The sequence below is a fragment of the Elephas maximus genome, chromosome 7 (genome assembly GCF_024166365.1).
Source record: "Elephas maximus indicus isolate mEleMax1 chromosome 7, mEleMax1 primary haplotype, whole genome shotgun sequence".
NCBI lineage: Eukaryota > Metazoa > Chordata > Mammalia > Proboscidea > Elephantidae > Elephas > Elephas maximus.
In genome coordinates this window covers 27,149,770-27,157,512 of record NC_064825.1, presented here as the reverse complement: position 1 = coordinate 27,157,512, position 7,743 = coordinate 27,149,770, and the positions used below count along the sequence as shown (strand labels likewise).

Genomic DNA, 7,743 nt, shown 5'->3' with positions numbered 1-7,743 from the left:
ATAAAGAGCTGATAAAGGTTGGAGTGACTCAGTGATATTGGGAGTTTATATCTTGCCTCTGGCCATGGAGAACATGGAGTGATATCTCCTCTCTGGACTTACGAGGGACTGTTGCAGAAATTGTCACCCTAGCTACACATTAGAAAAAAAAACACCAATGCCTGGGCTCTCCTCCAGTTGAATTGCATCAGATTATCTGGGGGTGGGCTGCAGGCATCAGTATTTTCTGAAAGTTCCCCGAGTGACTCTAACGTGCAACCTGGGTGGAAAACCACTGCTCTAGATTAGAGGCTTCTTGTGGTCATGTTCAATGGTGCTCAGATTTGAGTTTATCAGATCCTTTCTTTAGTGTAGGATTTTACAGAGGGGAGGAGGGAGATAGCATGAGCCATTTTAAGACATGATTATATTGACCATTCCATTCATTCAACACATATTTAGTGCCTGCAAGATGGCAGGTGTGGCATTTGTCTGGTTGAGGTGTAGGGGGAGGAGTGGGGAGTAGAGTCTAGAGTGGGGAGTAGAGTCTAGAAAAGTAGGACTAGGATTTGAAGGGTCATTAATACTGAGTATTGAGGATGCTTGTTTTTGTGAAAAGGATATTGTAAAAATGGTGTGTTGGTGGGGTCTGACCTCCTCGTCTAACTTCACCAGGGGAGGGAGAGAGAGTCATTGTCAGCATCAGCAGCCCAAGGCTGGTTGTTCTGAGGCGGAGGTCAGACTTGCCTTCTCTCTGCAACCTTTTTACAGATTGCGACATCAGCTGTCCCTCCCACAGCATTCTCTACTTCTCTAACTGGGTTCGATAATTTATTGCAACGGCCAGGCAGAACTCACAGACAATACTGTCAGTTATGGGGTTTATTAGGGAAATAGCAGGTTATAATTCAGGATCAGGAACGACTTGGCTGCTAACCAAAAAGGTTGGCAGTTTGAATCCACTAGCTGCTCTTTGGAAACCATATAGGGCAGTTCTACTCTGTCCTATAATGTTGCTATGAGTCAGAATCCCCTCGATGGCACCGGATTTGGTGGTGTTTAAGCAAGTGAAAAACCCAGCAGAACACATTACATTAGCTCTTAAGGCTTGAAAATAAACCTCTGTTCTCTGAGACCACTTATTCAGTAGCCCTGCCCTACAGACTCTGGGTGTTGGCCACGCTTTCCAGATTCTGGGTGGAAAATCCTCAGCCCTGGGCTTCAGCTCTGCCTTCCAGTCCCACTGGAATGGCAACTCTGCTCCCTTGGATTTAGGCAGCCCCGTTCTGCTAGTTGGTCTGAGTGGTGACCCTACCCTCTTGTCCCCTGCAGGCCCCGTTTTTCTGCCCCTTGGGCATGGCAGCCTTGCCCTCTCAGCTTTGGCCAGCAGATCCAGCCTTATCCTCCTGGTACTTGTGAATGGCAGGGCTACACTCCAGAACTGAGTTGATGAAAATCTGACTTTTTGAGACCTAGGTTTTTTTTTAGGAGGCCATGGCCCTACCCTTTGACACTCCAGAGGTCATAGTCCAGCCCTTTGAGACTGAGGCAGCTCTGCTTCCTGTGCTTCTTGTACATAAAGCTTCTGTTTCCTAGTTCCTTGATCTCTCATCCCCTCAGGTCTCTTGGCCCTGCCTGGCCCCTGCCCTGCTTGGGTAAGTGTCACAAAGTTCTTCAGCTCTGCGGATAAGTGCCCAGAGGTACCCTACTCTGCCAGTAAACCTCAGCCTGAAGGCACCCAGCTCTCTTGGTCCACAGGTCAGCAAGTCTAGCTCCATTGATAAGCGCCTGGAGGCACCCCACTCTATCAAGAAGCCTCCTGCCCAAAGGCACTCAGCCCTGTTGCTCCATGAATCGGCTCCTGTGCCGTCTCACTCTGGTCTCCTGGTTCTGCTGCTGCTGCCGCTGCTGTTTCTCTGCTGCTGCTTCTTACCGTCTGTGCTGTCTCTGATGTTACAGCTCTCCTGACTTCCTCCGGAGCCTTCAGCAGAACTGCCTTTGATGTCCGTAATTATATCAACAGTCTCTTTGAGGCAATCGAGGCTTTCACAATTAGGCCCTTTAAAACTCAGCCTCTTCCCTTTCACAGTTTGAAAACTGTGTCCATGTTTCAAGTATCAGTGCAGCACGCCACTCTCCTGATACCAAATTCTGTCTTAGTTATGTAGTGCTACTGTAACAGAAATACCACAAGTGGATGGCTTTAATAAACAGAAATTTATTCTGTCACAGTCTAGGAGGCTGGAAGTCCGAATTCAGGGTGCCAGATCCAGGGGAAGGCTTTCTGTCCCTGTCAGCTCTAGGGGAAGATCCTTGTCATCAATTTTCTCATGGGTCTAGGAGTGTCTCAGTGCAGGGACCCAGGTCCAAAGGTTGCACTTTGTTCCTAGATGTTCTTTCTTGGTGGTAGGACATCCCTCTTCTCTCTGCTTGCTTCTCTCTTTTATGTCTCAAAAGAGTTTGACTCAAGATACAACCTAATGCTGTAGATTGTGTCCTGCCTCATTAACATACAGCCTCTAAATCTACCTCATTAACATCATAGAAGTTAGGATTTACAACACACGGGATAATAACATCAGGTCACAAAATGGAGGACAGCCACACAATAATGGCCTAGCCAAGTTGACACACATTTATTTTTTTTTCAATTTTTTATTGTACTTTAGATGAAGGTTTAAAGAACAAACTTATTTCTTATTAGTCAGTACACACATTGTTCTATGACATTGGTTAACAACCCCATGACATGTCAACACTCTCCCTTCTCAACTTTGGGTTCCCTATTACCAGCTTTCTTGTTCCCGCCTGTCTCATAGTCCCTGCCCCTGGGCTGGTCTGCCCTTTTAGTCTTATTTGTTTTAATGGGCCTGTCCAGTCATTGGCTGAAGGGTGAACCTCAGGAGTGACTTCATTACTGAGCTGAAAGTGTGTCTGGGGTCCATACTCTTAAGGTTTCTCCAGTCTCTGGTCAGGCCACCAAGTCTGGTCTGTCTTTTTGAGTTAGAATTTTGTTCAACATTTTTCTCCAGCTCTGTCCAGGACCCTCTATTGTAATCCTTGTCAGAGCAGTCAGTGGTGGTAGCTGGGCACCATCTAGTTGTACTGGACTCAGTCTGGCGGAGGCCGTGGTAGATGTGGTCTACATTTTTCTTGTTCCTGAAGGGGTGAGACCAGTGGAGCATCCTAGATGGCTCCTCACAGGCTTTTAAGACTCCAGACGCTACCCACCAAAGTAGAGTGTAGAATATTTTCTTTATAAACTATGTTATGCCAATTGAGCTAGATGTTCCCCAAGACCATGGTCCCCACAGCTCTCAGCCCATTAATTCGGTCCCTCAGGGAGTTTGGATATGTCTATGGAGCTTCCATGACCTTGCCTTGGACAAGTTGTGCTGGCTTCTCCAGTATTGTGTACTGTCTTAACCTTCACCAAAGTTACCACTTATCTAATGTCTATTTAGTGTTTTTCCATCTCCACCCTTCCCCTTATAACCATCAAAGGTTGTTTCTTTTTGTGTGTAAACCTTCTCATGAGTTTTTACAATAAGTGATTGACTTATTTCACTCAGCATAATGTCCTTCAGACTCATCTATGTTATGAGATGCTTCACAGATTCATCATTGTTCTTTATTGTTGCATAATACTCCATTGTGCGTATGTACCACAGTTTGATTATCCATTCATCTGTTGATAGGCCTCTATCTAGGTTGTTTCCATCTTTTTACTATTGTGAACAATGCTGCAGTGAACATGGATGTGCATATAACTATTCGTGTGACGACTCTTATTTCTCTAGGATATATTCCTAGGAGTGGGATTGCTGGATCATTGGTATTTCTATTTCTAGCTTTATAAGGAGGCACCATATCATTTTCCAAAATGGTTGTATTGTTTTGCGTTCCCACCAGCAGTGCATAAGAGTTCCGATCTCTCTGCAGCCTCCCCAATATTTGTTATTCCCTGTTTTTTTGGTTTCTGCCAGTAATGCCAGGGTGAGATGGTATCTCATCGTGGCTGCATTTCTCTAACGGCTAGTGATCGTGAACATTTCCTCATGTGTCTGCTGGCCACTTGAATGTCTTCTTTGGTGGTGTCTGTTCATTTTCTTTGCCCATTTTTAAATTGCATTATTTGTCTTTTTGTTGTAGAGGTGTTGGATTTCTTGTAGATTTTAGAGATTAGACCTTTGTCTGATTTGTAATAGCCGGAAATTTTTTCCCAGTCTTGTAGGTTCTCTTTCTACTCTTTTGGTAAGATCTTTTGATGAGCATAAATGTTTAATTTTTAGAAGGTCCCTGTTATCTAGCTTATCTTCTGGAGTTTGTGGGTTGTTGGTTTTGTTTTTTTTATCCTGTTAATGCCATGTATTTGGGCCTCTAGCATTGATCCTATTTTTTCTTCTATGAACTTCATAGTTTTGGCTCTATATTTAGGTCTTTGATCCATTTTGAATTAGTTTTTGTATATGGTATGAGGTATGGGTCCCGTTTCATTTTTTTGTGGATGGACATCCAGTTGTGCCAGTACCATTTGTTAAAAAGACTGTCTTTTCCCCATTTGATGGACTTTGGGCACTTGGGAAAGATCAGGTGACCATAGGTGGATGGATTTACATCTGGGTTCTCAATTCTGTTCCATTGGTCAATGTATCTGTCATTGTACCAGTACCAGGCTGTTTTGACTACCACAGCTGTATAGTAGGTCAGGTAGTGCAAGTCCTCCTACTTTATTCTTCTTCAGTAGTCCTTTACTTATCTGGGGCCTTTCCATATAAAGTTAATGATAAGCTTTTCCATCTCTTTAAAGAATGTTGGTGGTATTTGGATTGGGATTGCATTGTATTTGTAGATTGCTTTGGGTAGAATTGTCATTTTCACAATGTTGAGTCTGCTTATCTGTGAGCATGTGTGTTTTTCCATTTATGTAGGTCTCTTTTGGTTTCTTGTAGTAGTCTTTTGTAGTTTTCTTTGCATAAGTCCTTTACATCCCTGGTTAGATTTATTCCTAAGTATTTTAATTTCTATTTTAATTTTTTAGGGGCTATTACAAATGGTATTGTTTTCCTGATTTTCATGGTTCCCTTTATTGGCGTATAGGAATCTGATATTTGTATGTTTATCTTGTATTCTGCTAGCCTTCTGAATCTATTAGTTCCAGTAGTTTTCGCATGGAGTCTTTTGGGTTTTCTATGTATAGTATCATATCATCTGCAAATAGGGACAGCTTAACTTCTTCATTACCAGTTTGGATGCCCTTTATTTCTTTTTCTTGACTTGTTTCTCTAGCTGGAACTTCCAGCACAATGTTGAATAGGAGAGGTGGTAAAGGGCATCCTTGTCTTGATCCTGTTCTCAAGGGGAATGTTTTCAGCCTCTCTCTGTTAAGAATGATGTTGGCCGTTGGTTTTGCATAGATGTCCTTTATTACGGTGGGGATGTCTATTTTATTGAGAGTTTTTTTTTTTTTAATCAGGAGTGGATGTTGGACTTTGTCGAATGCCTTTTCTGTATCAATTGAGATGATCGTGTGATTCTTTTCTTTCCTTTTATTTATGTGGTGAATTACGTTGATTGATTTTCTAATGTTGAACCATCCTTGCATACCTGGTATCAATCCTACTTAGTCGTGGTGTATTATTTTTTTGATATGATGGTGAATTCACTTGGCTAGAATTTTGTTGAGAATTTTTGCATCTATACTCATGAGAGTTATTGGCCTATAATTTTCTTTTTTGTGTAGTGTCTTTGCTTGGTTTGGATATCAGGTTTTGCTGGCTTCGTAGGATGATTTCGGCAATATTGCTTCCTTTTCTACATTCTGAAATAGTTTGAGTAGTACTGGCATAAGCTCTTCTCTGAATGTTTGGTAGGATTCTCCAGTGAAGGCATCTGGGCCAGGGTTTTTTTGTTGTTTGTTGGGATTTTTTTTTTTTTTTTTAATTACCTTTTCAATCTCGTTTCATGTTATGGATCTGTTCAGATTTTCAGCATCATTTCGTGTTAGTTTGGGTAGGTAGTGTGTTTCTAGAAATTTGTCCATTTCCTCTAGGTTTTCAAGTTTTTAATAATACTCTGTAATGGTCCTTTTTATTTCAGTTGGGTCTTTTGTAATGTCCCCCATTTCATTTCTTATTTGGGTTATTTGTGTCTTCTCCTGTTTTTCTTTTGTCAGTTTGGTTAGTGGTTTGTCAATTTTGTTAATCCTTTCCAAGAACCAACTTTTGGTTTTGTTGATTCTGTCGTTTTCCTATTCTCTATTTCATTTATTTGTGCTCTGATCTTTATTATTTCCTTTTTCTGGTGGCTGTGGACTTCCTTTGCTGTTGTCTTTCTATTTGTTCAAGTTCTGTAGCTAATGTTTTGATGTTGCCCCCCCCTTTTTTTTTTGATGTGTGCATCTATTGCTATAAATGGACCTCTGAGCACTGCCTTTGCAGTGTTCCAAAGGTTTTGGTATGATGTGTTTTCATTCTTGTTTGATTCTAGAAATTTTTTGATTCCTACTCAGTGGTTTTTAAGCAGGGAGTTATTCAGTTTCCATTTAATTGATTTTTTTCCTTGCTCTTTGTGTTGTTAATTTCTACTTTTTTGTGTGATGGCACTGTGGTCAGAGAAGATACTTTGTATTATCTCAGTGTTTTTGATTTTGTTGGGGGTTGTTCTGTCGCCTGAGATGTGGTCTGTTCTGGAGAACATTCCATTGTTGTTGGAAAAGAATGTGTAATGTCTAGCTATTGGGTGGAGTGTTCTATATATAAGATAAGTTGGCTGATCATGCCCTTTAGCTCTTCTGTATCTTTCTTGAGTTTCTTTCTAGATGTTCTGTCCTTTACTGAGAGTGGTGTGTTGAAGTCTCCAGGTATTATTGTGGAATTGTCAGTTTCTCTTTTCAGTGCTGTTAGAGTTTATGTATTTTGGAGCCCTGTTATTGGATGCGTAGATGTTTATTATGGTTAAGTCTTCATGATGGATCATCCCTTTATTCATTATATGGTGCCCATCTCTGTCTTTTATGGTGGATTTTGCTTTAAAGTCTATTTTATCTGAAATTAGTATTGCCACTTCTGCTCTTTTTTGGTAGTTACTTGCTTGATAAATTTTTTTCTATCCTATGATTTTTAATACATTTACATCTTTGTTTCTAAGGTGTGTCTCTTGTAGACAGCATATTGAAGGATCCTATTTTTTTTATCTGTTCTGTCACTCTGTGTCTCTTTCGGGGTGCATTTAAGCCATTTACATTCACTGTAATTATTGATAGGTATGAGTTTATTGCTGTCATTTTGTAGTGCTTTTCTTGCGATGTTGACATCTTCTTTATTCCTCTTACTCTCCTGTGCTGAGTTCCTTTTGTTTGTGGATTTCATTTGCTTTTGTAGGTTTTGTTTTTACTGACTTTATGTTTTTCTTCTTTTTTGGTGAGTAGGAGTGTTAACTTTCTTTGTGGTTACCTGGAAATTTACCCTTATCTACCTAGGTTTGAACTAGTCTATAATTACTTGGTATCACCTTGCCTTCCTCTCCATTAGAAAGTTCTATACCTACACCGTTTATTCCCTCTTTTATTGTTCTGACATTATTGTCATTTACAGGTTAACCTCTGTGGTTCCCTGTTGTAATTCTTTTGGTTTTGGATAGTCCTTGAGAGTTCATTTCCTAGGTTGGTTTCTGGCTGGAACAATCTCGTGTCCTGGATTCAGACTGTGCTCTGATATTATTTGTTCTCAGGGCAAAGGACTCCCTTTAATAATTCTTGTAAGT

The 7,743-nt window shown here is 40.9% G+C and overlaps 1 long non-coding RNA gene across 1 annotated transcript in view; it reads left to right on the top strand.

Annotated features, from left to right (window-relative positions):
- LOC126078772 (uncharacterized) overlaps window positions 1-7,743 on the top strand; it is a 33,341-nt gene that overhangs the window by 1,840 nt on the left and 23,758 nt on the right. The window lies entirely within an intron of this gene.